This window comes from Dermacentor variabilis, chromosome 6 (assembly GCF_050947875.1).
Source record: "Dermacentor variabilis isolate Ectoservices chromosome 6, ASM5094787v1, whole genome shotgun sequence".
NCBI classification, from domain to species: Eukaryota; Metazoa; Arthropoda; class Arachnida; order Ixodida; family Ixodidae; genus Dermacentor; species Dermacentor variabilis.
Window position 1 is genome coordinate 191329964 of NC_134573.1, and position 12232 is coordinate 191342195.

At 48.5% G+C, this 12232-nt stretch overlaps 1 protein-coding gene across 1 annotated transcript in view; it reads left to right on the forward strand.

The window, feature by feature from the left end:
* Positions 1-2268: 2268 nt before the first annotated feature.
* The window catches only part of LOC142586009 (NADPH azoreductase-like), an 85752-nt gene continuing 75788 nt past the window's right edge, over positions 2269-12232 (forward strand). The window contains exon 1 of the mRNA XM_075697222.1: positions 2269-2421. The gene's annotated coding sequence lies outside the window, so the exon portion shown is untranslated. The remainder of the gene's footprint in view (positions 2422-12232) is intronic.

Here is a 12232-nt window from a genome sequence, read left to right on the forward strand (position 1 = left end):
GGTATGTCGACGTTATTGACACCGCGCGCTGCAGCTTCGTTTGCACTTGTAAGCGCGTTAAGCTCGTGGTCCATATACAGATGTCGTCTGCATACACAGAGACCGAGACTGTATTGTTGAGTAGCCTTTACGGAATCCTGCCTGGTGCTTTGGTTGACGGACATCTAAGGTGTTCCTGATTCTATTTGCAATTACCTTATTAGTAAATACTTTGTAGGCAACGGACAGTAAACTGATCGGTCTATAATTTTTCAAGTCTTTGGCGTCCCCTTTCTTATGGATTAGGATTATGTTAGCGTTTTTCCAAGATTCTGGTACGCTCGAAGTCATGAGGCATTGCGTATACAGGGTGGCCAGTTTCTCTAGAACAATCTGCCCACCATCCTTCAACAAATCTGCTGTTACCTTATCCTCCCCAGCTGCCTTCCCCCATTGCATAGCTCCCAAGGCTTTCTTTACTTCTTCCGGCGTTACCTGTGGGATTTCGAATTCCTCTAGACTATTATCTCTTCCATTATCGCCGTCGGTGCCACTGGTACTGTATAGATCTCTATAGAAGTCCTCAGCCACTTGAACTATCTCATCCATATTAGTAATGATATTGCCAGCTTTGTCTCTTAATGCATACATCTGATTCTTGCCAATTCCTAATTTCTTCTTCTCTGCTTTTAGGCTTCCTCCGTTCCTGAGAGCATGTTCAATTCTATCCATAATATACTTATGTCAGCTGTCTTACGCTTGTTGATTAACTTCGAAAGTTCTGCCAGTTCTGTTCTAGCTGTAGGGTTAGAGGCTTTCATACATTGGCGTTTCTTGATGAGATCTTTTGTCTCCTGCGATAGCTTACTGGTATCCTGCTGGTACTGGTCACTGGTATTCGCTGCTTGCCTTCTCCCAAATAGTTGGTACACCACTGAATCGACCGAAGGTGCCACGGCGAACGTGCAATCAACGTGTGCCTTCCTTATTCTGGCGCTGCTCAGGCCACTGTGGGGGAGAGCTTGCGTGCAAGGTGCGCGTATGCCGCGGAAGGGCGCAGGGACTGCGAAATGAACGGAGCTCTAGAGGCCCGTCATCCTTGCCTCGTGGGTGCAAAAGAGGGCCGAGCAACCGCACTCGGCACCCTGGCCTCGGGTGCGCGTGGACGCTGGGCGAGATTCGTTCAGCAATGCGCACGGTTGCAGCGGCGCGTGTACGGTCGCGCCTCCACGAGCATCGAGTGAAATCCCCGTCAAGGTTACGTCACAGAGGTTGCGTCTGCTGAAAGAGACCTGACGGTGCTTTGACATAAGAGGAGACGCGGCTCACCGCTCTTCTATATTCAAAGGGGAAAAGTTCGGTCGCTTGCGGACAGTACGTGTGCGTATGTATTCGCGTGTTCAAACCGTAAAGTGCAATCGGCTTTAGTGACGTAACGATGCGGTCGAGACACGCAGCCTTTCTGGCAGAGCTCAGCTACTTGAGTGTGACGTCCAGGAGAAAGAAGAAAAAGAAACGCAGTAGTGTCTTGATAAGGAGAGGTGCGCCGCCGTTCACATAGCGATAACTCGCGCGGTGAAAGTGACGGCAGGGAGCGCGCGTTATCTGACCGAAGAAAACTGCGCTACGATTCGGCGAGATGCGGGAAGCCTCGACGCGTGACAGTGCCGCCGGTGCGAGGCGAGCTTCGTGTGCGCATATAAACAACGGCCGCAGTCGAGCCTCGGCTCCTTCGTGTGCGTACGAAACGCCGACGTCAGCGGCTGGCGCGCCCTTGAGGCGGCGGAGGAGGAGAGATCCCGAGTGGAAAGGAGAGCACGTGCCGTATTCGCGCGAACAGACCTCTCTGCGAGACCAACGCTTGATCAAACGTTAAACATTCCGGTGACAGTTCATTGCGTAAATGCGCGCTGTATGCCAAGTCAGGTTAAGAACGTGACTCGATTCATCTCTCTTCAGCGAGCCTAACTCCCCTTTTAAAAATCTAAACGTTGTAAACAGCAAAAACAGCAGCACACACATACATAATGTAAGAATCGCCAGCAGATGCAGCATACGTACGTTCGAGGGCGTTTTCTACTCGCGATTGCCTTATACCACAAATTTAGGTTCGAGCTTAGTTGATGGGTCATACTTCTGGAAATAAAGGGAGCAAAAATAGACGCGGAGAGAGGACAAGAGGCTGTATGTGCGTCTTCTTTATTGTCCTCCTCTGCTGAGCGCCGTTGATTTTCCGAAGCCTTGTGCACGCGCAGGCACGGTAACCCGGCCTTGAAAACCACGGCTTGCGCGTGGCGCTGTGGCGTTCTTCCTGCTTCGTCCTGTCGCGGCCCGCATACGCGGTGTGCAATCTGCGCCCAACGAGGCTGTTCTTCCGGGACAGTGCCGGTCCGCCGCAGCCACAGCTGGCTCGTCGCCGCTTTGCCGGAGCTCCGCTCGCAGGTAAGTGCGCCGCCCTGCATGCACGCAGTCAGACGAGGCATCGCCGCAGCAGGTCGGCCCGTGGAGCACAGTCTAATATATTATACGAGACCACGTGATATTTTTTTTTTGTCCTGCTCCTTTAAAAAGGTGTATTTTGGCAACAACCATAAGGCGCGATGGATGGCCGTTCGCGTCCCGTGGAGCCGCTTTATTGTCGCCGGAAGTAAAACTACGCGCACGATGACGGCCATCGCTTGCGAAGGTGTTTGTCAATTTTTTTCAGCGAAGCTGTTTACCTCTACCCTCGTATACCCCCCCTCCCCCCCCCCCCCGCATGCGTTCCCACGGGGCCCGCTTAATTTGCTATCACGGCACGTGAACAGGAATGCGTGGACCGATCCCGAAGATCAAGCACTCCGCCAACTTCCCCAATTTGCTCTAATAGCTTGGTTCCAAATAGAGAGAGAGAGAGGGAGGGAACAACTTTATTGAAAAATGCCTGCAGAATCGGTTAGGCTCCCTCCACTCAGGGAGGACAAGCTTTTACCGCGACGCGGCCACTACGTCAGTCTCGTGCGTTGTGCTCCTCGAGGTCTTGGTCCCTCGCTACTTCCGCGGGTCCGAGAGGTCCAAATGAAAAGACTAAATTATGGGGTTCTACGTGCCAAAACACTTTCTCGTTGTGAGGCACGGCGTAGTGGAGGACTCCGGAAATTTTGACTACCTGGGGTTCATTAACGTGCACCTAAATCTAAGCACCACGGGTGTTTTCGCATTTCGCCCCCATCGAAATGCGGCCGCCGTGGCCGGGATTCGATCCCGTGACCTCGTGCTCAGCAGCCCAACACTATAGCCACTGAGCAACCACGGCGGGTATGGGTCCAAATAGAACCACATAATTTCGGCGTTGTAAGAGAAACACTATATACACATAAGAACGTGCACTCAGTGTAGCAGGGTGGCCTTCGTGCGCTTCATATAGTTTAAATGCTGTATGATGAGCCACGGTAAAGAGTGCGGCGACGGCGCGGCTGATGCGCACGGGAGCAGGTGCGGTGATCGCGGCGGCGGCTGTGTCGTCGTAGTGTGCTTCCGTATGAAAAAAGAGACTGTACGATTTCGTAATGTATGCAGCCCATTTATGCAGCCTAAACAGCTTCGCTTGTATGAATGTTGCTGCCCCACGAATTTTTCTTGTTGGTAACGTCAACAAGAGCGCAAATATTTTTTTCTCCCCTCATCTGTACTGGCGTTGTTCGGAAACCAGATAATTCAGTGGTTTTACACGCCGTCCCAACAGGAGCCCGAACCCTCCTCTCCTTCACACCAATATTTTGGAAAGAGCCCCCTGTCTTTCACAGACATAAGGACAGACAAAAAACATTAAAGACTGAGACGTAATTGACGTCTACGAAATGTCGAGCATTGAATAATGTAACTGTTGTGAAGCGAGTGGTTATGTTGAGATTATGTGCTGTAGTGCTTGTATTTATAAGTTATGGATATAATGTTTCTAGTAGAGAGATATTAGGTTGCTATGTAAAGAAATGAGACGGTCTGTTTAGTCCGCCATCTCAATGAACTTCCTTTTCTGTGCCTGCACCCCCAGTCTCGGTCGTCTTCTTCAGGCATTTCACACGCTCCGCGGCTTTGATTGTCTCCTCTCCTGGGGTAACACGGAATGACGTTGCCAATGGCGCTCGATTCAATCTGCTCCCCTGGTGCTTCGTAATAAAAGACCTTCATAACGCCTACTCGTTCCACTCTTATGGTCACTACGTAGGGGCCGATGAATGGCGACTCCAAGACGCGTCAAGTCCTTCGCGTACAAGAACCAAGTGTCCTGGTTCGATGTCTGGAATTTTAGACCGATGTTTGGTATAAAGTTTCTTCATTGATAGCTTGTACTAATGCTCCTGTACTTTTGTCTTGGCACGTTCTTCTAGATTTACCTTGCCTATGATTCCCAGGAGATAATCCGCCGGTAGCCATGCGCTGGTTCCACAGGCAGCAAAATGAGGCGTGCAGCAACCAAGGCCAGCCGTAAGGAGCGGTTGTGATGTCGGACAGCAGCAGCTTCCAGAGCACATTTCCAGCCGCCAGGAAAATTTGGATGTGATGTTATATATCGTTACGGAAAGGCAGAAGCGTGCCTCTATTCTCAGATGGCTTTTAATGGCGGAGCCAATAAGCATAGAGCAGCGATACTACTAAACTCTTCTTCGTCACTTCCAAGGCCACCATCAGCGTCCTCTTCTTCCCACATTACCGACTGTGACATCACCACTGTCGGAAAAAGCACCTTAATGGTGCGGTTCATCGGCCTGAGAAAGGTTCGGTTTGAGACGGCTGACGAGGATGACGTCAGAGAGAGGTGAATGTACGGTGGCATCCAGTGGAGACACTTCATATGTGACAGGGCTCACCTGGCGAAGGATGCGGTAAGGGCCGTAGTATCGCGAGAGGAATTTCTCCGAAGGACCAACACGCCGAGTTGGAGATAAAACTAGCACAAGAGCACTTGGTTCGTACTCGACGTCGTTATGATGCTGGTCGTAACGGCACTTCTGGCGTGTCTGTGAAGCAGAAAGACGAATGCGGGCAATCTGGCGTGCTTGGGTCGCTGTGGCTTTGACATACCGAATATACTCTGTCGGCGAGTCGAGTGTGGTCGAAAAGAGAGTCTCGAAAGGCAAAGTGGGCCCACGGCCGACGAGGATATAGAAGGGTGAGCAGCCAGCTGTGTCGTGGCGCGAGGAATTGTAAGCGAACGTGATAAATGGTAGAGCAGTGTCCCAGTCGCGATGATCGGAGGAAACATACCTTGCTAGCATGTCAGTTAATGTGCGGTTCAGGCGTTCGGTAAGACCGTTAGTTTGACGATGGTAAGCGGTAGTAAGTTTGTGTTTAGTAGCACATGATCGAAGTAAGTCGTCCATGACTTTGGCAAGAAAGTATCTTCCGCGATCGGTGAGAAGTTGACGAGGTGCACCGTAGTGCAAGATAACGTCGTGAAGCAAGAAGTCAGGGACGTCGGTAACGCAACTGGTCAGTAAGGCTCTAGTAACGGCATAGCGAGTTTTATAGTCCGTATCGACGGCAATCCGCCTGTTTCCGTCATTTGATATAGGGAATTGTCCGAGAAGATCAACGCCAACGCGAAAAAGGAAGGTTGGTCGGTATATCCAAAGGCAGCAGCAGACCAGCAGGATGCACAGCTGGTCTTTTCCGGCGTTGACGCGACTCACACACGCCAACATAGCACCGCGCGGAGCGATTGAGACGGGGCCAGAATAAGCGTCGCCGAATTCGGTCATAGATAGGTCCGAGTGACGCCAAGGTGTCCAGCGGTGGGAACGTCGAGCAGTTGCTGGAGTACAATCTGTCGCAGATGAGAGGGAATGACAGTGAGGAGCTCGGGCCCGTCAGGGTGCATGTTGCGGCGATACAGGATGCCATATTGTAGCACGAATATGTGAAGGGATGGGTCAGACGGATCATGGAGCCCATAGAGCATAGAGAATAGTTATGGCCCGTCGAGGGCCGTAACTATTCATCGCGTCGTTGTTCAGCGCCAATGTCTTGCAAGGCGGAGAGCGAAAGAACGCAGATCGGTGCGACATCTACTAAACCGTCCGGTGCATCGACGGGATGACGAGACAGGCAGACGGCGTCCTGATGTAGACGACCCGACTTGTAGATCACAGTGTATGTGTATTCCTGCAGCCGTAGGTCCCAGCGACCGAGGCGTCCCGTGGGATCCTTGAGGGAACAAAGCCAACAAAGGCCATGGTGATCGGTTGTAACTGTAAACGGTCGACCATATATGTAGGATCGGAACTTGCCCACCATCCAAATGAGGGCGAGACACTCGCGCTCGGTAATCGAGTAATTGCGCTCGGCTGTAGAGAGGAGGTGGCTGGCGTCGGCGATAACGTGGTTGCGCCCACATTGGCGTTGAGCTAAAATTGTGCCGATGCCGTAACCACTGGCGTCAGTGCGGATTTCTGTCGGAGCGGAGGCGTCAAAATGGGCGAGAACAGGAGGTGTGGTGAGCAGCGTCATGAGCGAGAAAGCAGACGCTTGTTCAGAGCCCCAGCAGGAAGGAACGTCTTTCTTTAGGAGGTAAGTCAGGGAACGGGCAACATGGGCGAAATTTTCCACAAACCTTTGGAAATAAGAGCAAAAGGCCAATAAAGCTGCGAACATCTTTGGCACAAGCTGGTACCCTAAAATTCTGCACAGCATGAACTTTAGTGGGGTCGGGGCGAACGCCTGACGAATCGACGAGATGTCCGAGCATAGTTATTTGGCGGTGACCGAAGTGGCACTTGGACGAGTTCAGCCGCAAGCCAGCGGTGCGAAAAGCAGAAAGAATAGATGAAAGTCTTTCAAGATGGGTCGCAGAAGTTGAAGAGAATACGATGACGCCGTTCAAGTAGCACAAACACATGGACCGTTTGAAGCCGCACAAGAGCATGTCCATCCTAAAGCCCCTTGATAATTTGAAAGTAGCGACACTCTCCTCCTCACGGCGCTTTCCTCCTCGATTCTCCTCGCCCGCCGGCTGCGCACGGCACGCTATTCCTCCTGGGCTCCCGCGGACGGGCCGCAGGATTCTATGGAGGCGTGTTATATTGGGCCAGTTGCGCGCCCCAGTGGGGTTGAAAATTTTGAGAAATGCTACTAACAGCATCGATAATGCTGGAGGCAACGTTTATGAGGAGGTTGGTTTTTTCTTAAAGCCGTATGAACGGGGTATACTGATTTAAAGGGAGCTTTGAGGCGAGTTCTATACTCCAGACAATTTTTCTGCCACATGATCAGATGCTTTACTTCGTGCGTCTGGTCTAGTATTGCTTGTGACACATCCCTTTGTGTGTGGCTTATTAAGCGAAAGCCTTAGACCTCTGTTTCAAGGTCCCGTTGTGAGCTACAGAAAATATCACGTGACCAAAGGAAGGCGGGAAGTGAACCAAAGCATGTGCAGCCGCGTATAAGAGATGATTAATGATTACCAAAGTAATGATTGATTAGTGATTGGATTGTCGTTCATGCACCCTAATCCACCCAATCGGTCTTAATAGTCTTTCATCAACACTTCACCTTAATGCACCATAATCCGCCTTAATTCTCCTCTACGCACCTAAATCTTTATTCATGCATCTTAATCCTTCGTAATGCACTCTAATCCACCTTAATCTTCTTTAATACACTCTAATCAACCTTAATCCTCCCTAATCCACTTTATGTCAACCACTAATGATTCATTAATTAACTTGGGTAATCATTCTCTCATACAGGGGTGGACATGCTTTGGGTCCCCTCTGGCCAACCTTGGGTCACGTGATATTTCCAGTTTACAACGCGACCTTGAAACAAAGATCTAAAGGCTTTTGCCTTAAAACTTAAAGAAAAGCTCAATTTTGACTTGTTAACGCTCATCACCTACAATACTACGGGTACACTTGCCACTAAATTTTTCAGGGTGCAAAACAAAATCAATAATACTGCACTTTCGACTGAATAACAACAGTTAGCGACGTGCGAAGTGATGGGGCCGCCCCAGAATATTAAGCATACTGAGGACAACCGCAACAAAAAACGCTGGTGAGCAGGCCGGAAGAATGAAAAAAAGAAATGCAGCATTACGGTAAGCTTTGCTACGAGCTATAAGAAAGACTCCTCAGCTCGCAAACAACGTTGTTCTTTGTCGGAACAAAGTTCTTTTGGCCAATGTCATGCAGCCACTGCTTCCTACGCAAGCCGTCACGCTTTCGTTGTGGCATCATTAAAACGGCATAACCATCTTCAATCTTCTTACTGCAGCTATATGCGCAACAGCCTGGCATAGCGCTAGCACATAGACCAGAAACACTGCGCACAACGTTCGCTACGCCGAGCTAAAGCACCGAGCCAGCAGTGCTCAGCAGGAAAATGGCGCGAACGAAAAAGAAAAACACAAGCAAAACTCAAGATACGCGCGTTTCCAAGGGCAACGGCAGGGAGACCAATCGTCGTGCAGAAAAACGGGGGCAAAACTGGTTGCCGCGGGGGGAACACGCAAGGGGCGAGGAGGTCGCGCGGCGGCGGCAGAGTTCAAAGAGTGGCGGTACTTTCAAATTATCAAGGGATTTTAGTCCATCCTCCCTTCAAATGTCGCCGGGGCATTGTACAAGACAAAAGGCATTGCCCGGAACTGATATAGACCGTCTGGTGGGACAAATGCGGTCTTTTCATGGTCCATTTAATTCAACGGCAATTTGTCAATATCCAGAGCGAAGGTCTATCGATGAAAAATAAGTGGCACCGTGGAGCATTGTCAATGCGGGGAAGTGGATATACATCTTTCTTGGTGATCGTGTTTAGATGACGATAGTCAACGCAGAATCGCAAACTGTTGTCCTTTTTGAACCAACTGTTATCCTTCTTTTTGACGAGAACAGGGGAAGTCCACGGGCTGGAAGAGTGTTCAATAATCCCTTTGGCAAGCATTTTGTCAACCTCACTCTAGATAACTTGTCGCTCAGAAGGCGATACCCGGTATGGGCATCGGCGAACAGGTGCTGCATCGCCGGTATTTATACGATGCTTCACGACCGTAGTTTGACCCAAAGGGCGATCGTTCAGGTCGAAGTACGACTCGAGAAGACCACGGAGCTCCGTGGCTTGTTGGGTTGAGAGGTCCGGTGCAATCATTTTTGTAATGTCGTCGGGCGGGGCAGATGCAGAAGGCGCAGAATGGGCACTGGTTGAAGACGGCGCAACAGATATGATGGAATCGCCAAAGCACTCTGTGAGGTCAGTAACGAAGCTGTTCTCGAACTACACTAGCGCAGTGTCTGTGAGGAACAGAACGACATTGTCGAGCTGAGCCGTGGAGTTCCAGCCGTTGTACTTGCTCACACGCTTGTAGTGGGTGAGCCATTCCGCCACGTCCTCGCCGAATTTTCCCGAGAAAGGGCGGGGCTCCATCTGATGCATTCTGGCGCCGGTCGTTCGCACTGGAGCAGCCAGAGAAGGCGCTGTGGGACATCACGTGGAGGCAGCCGAGCGAGGCGTCGGCTCCGGCGTGGCCGCAGCAGCTCCGTCGTCTTGGTCGAAGTGACCCGCCCCTCTACCACGAAACCGTTGCGGTTAATGTTGCACCGGCTTTGTTTAAAGGACGACGTCGTCTTCCTCTTCTCCTCGCCCGGATCATGCCGTAGCAATATGTTTTCCACTCTTCTAATAGGGGATTCGTACATATTTAAGAATGTTTGCATCGTCAGCAACCGGAATCTGCACAATATTGATGGCAAGCTGACTTCTTGACGTAAGACATTATTAGACACGAATTTCAGTAATCCGCAGCACAATCGCAGGGCTTCCCGCCCACTCAGAACAGGGGGGCGTAATTCATAAGCTGGCGCACCAGAGAAGAGCACACATCCAAATTCTGTAATGGGCCACACGTACATTTTATAAATGAACAGTAGTGGGTCTCTCCACATCCCCGACCGACTGTTGCATAGCTTACGTAGCATGCCAACTGCTCTCACTCGTTTTGGTCAATATGACCAAGCCAACTGAAGGAACCGTCACAGACGATACCTAAGTACTTCACCGACTGCACTTGAGGTATAGTCTCGAGACGGTAGGATAGCGATATGTTAACGACATTATTAAGAAGAAAAACCAATATCGAGCACTTTTTAACGTTAAGTGAAAGGCGAATCTTGTTTAACCAGGTTTATATGGCTTAGAGTTAGTTCTGTAGACGATAATCTAGGGATTGAATATCACTGCCTGGTGCAAGGAAAGCGAAATCGTCTGCGTATACATACGTCTGACCAACTTGATGCCCCGAGGAATGAAATTCATCAGATAGTTAAATAATGATGGAGAAATTACAGCTGCTTGAGGAACATGCACCTCGTGATTCACCATGTATGCTCGAAGAAAAGCCTCTTAGAGAGCAGCAGAATTTCCTTCCATTTAAAAATTTACATATCCAGTTTACAAGGTAATTTGTAAACTCTAGATTTCGTAATATATCGAATAAAATTACGTATTCTACAGTATCGTAGGCTTTGGAGATGTCTAGGGTCACAATAACCCCTATCTGTCCTCAACATCGTGCTAATTTTATTCTACTTTCTAGGTCCCCATTAGCATGCGTTAGATTGAAATGATAGTCGTAATCCAATTAGACAGGGACTAAGCAAGACTTTGTTCTTTACAAATTTAAGCATACGGGCATACAGGATTCTTCCAATTATTTCTCCAAATTTGAGGCTAGCGCGATTGGTCTAATGTTACTATTGTATATCCTTCCCATGAGTTTTAACAATTGGAATTATTTTAGGAATTTTCCATGCAGGCGAAATCCTCGAAAATCTAATTGAGTGATTTATAAGAGCTAAAATGTCATCAGAAGCTTCGTTAAAGAAAATTTTGATCATGGCAGAGGTTACCCCATCTGCCCCGGGAGCTTGATCTAGCAGTCGCTCCACGATTTCAGCCAATGTAACATGGTAATTTCTGCAAAACCATTTGATGCACTTCGTAAGCTATCACAATTTGGCAAAACTGAAGAAAATCTAATTTATAATCCCTTCGCGATTTCTACTAGTGATCGGTTCATTTCAATTCTACTTAAGACTATGGAGTCGATATTAATTGGACGCGGAAGAACTTTCCTACTGCGGAGGAAACTGAACAATGTACGCTAATTTTTTTGTTAGATAGTAAATCAAAATGCTTGCAGTCATATTTGTCTTTGGCTTTTGAAACAGTATGTTTAAAGAAGGCTCGAAAAAATGTATAATCGCTCCAATTTTTGGGACTCTGATTACGTATTAGCTTTTCTAAGCGGCTTTTCTTATTCTGTAATCACGAGCGCATTCGTCATTCTACCAAGGCCGTATGAATTTCTGTTATTCAGTCGAATCTCAAATTCAGAGTTTTTGCGAGAACCTTCCAAAGCGTGGTTTTTCGCTCAATGCACGCATCACATAGAGATGAAAGAACATTTACTAAGCATTTTTTAAATATTGTATTTAATGAAAGTTCGCACCTGACTACTCATAAATGGTAGAGGACGTGCTACTTCAAAAATTACTGGAAGGTGATCACGGCTTGTCGCACACTTAACAGTCGACCAAGAAGATACGCAGTCACTCGGGCCACAGAATGTAAGATCTATGGCAGAGTAAGATAAACCCCGCACAAACGTAATAGATCCGGAGTTTACACACGTTAGCCCATTGTCCAATGACCAGTTTCATAATCCGGTGCCCCACAAACGTGTTATTAATCTCCCTGATATACGGTGAGAGTCGAAGTCACCTGACAGTAGGATGTCCTGTCAAAATATGCACTTATAATGGTAAAGGGGCAACATCCAGGGAGATTCAGGTCTCTCGCTAGGATTTCACACTCAGGAGTAGAAAGATGAAATGAAATTTTGGCCTTATGGCAAATCTGAAACGAAATAAATGTACTTAATCCACCACCTCTAGTAAGACGGTCTAGACGAAATCATCTGTAAAATTTCATTGAAAATATATTGTGGAATTTAACCGCGTTTCTTGTAAAATAATTAAATCAGGGTTAAGTTGAATAGTTAGACAAGTTAACTAAATATACTGAAGCAGAATATAGAGAGCGGCAGTTCCACTGAAGCACTTTCAGCGACCCTATGGTTTAGGAAGTGCCGCAGCCGAAATTGCTTTCTGTAGAATGCTTTCTTTCGGTGCAGCACTGGGCTGAATTTTCTTAGCTTTTGAGTGAGGACTGGAGGAAGAATCATTGATTGGCGACATTGTTCTTTTATACGCTCGAGCGT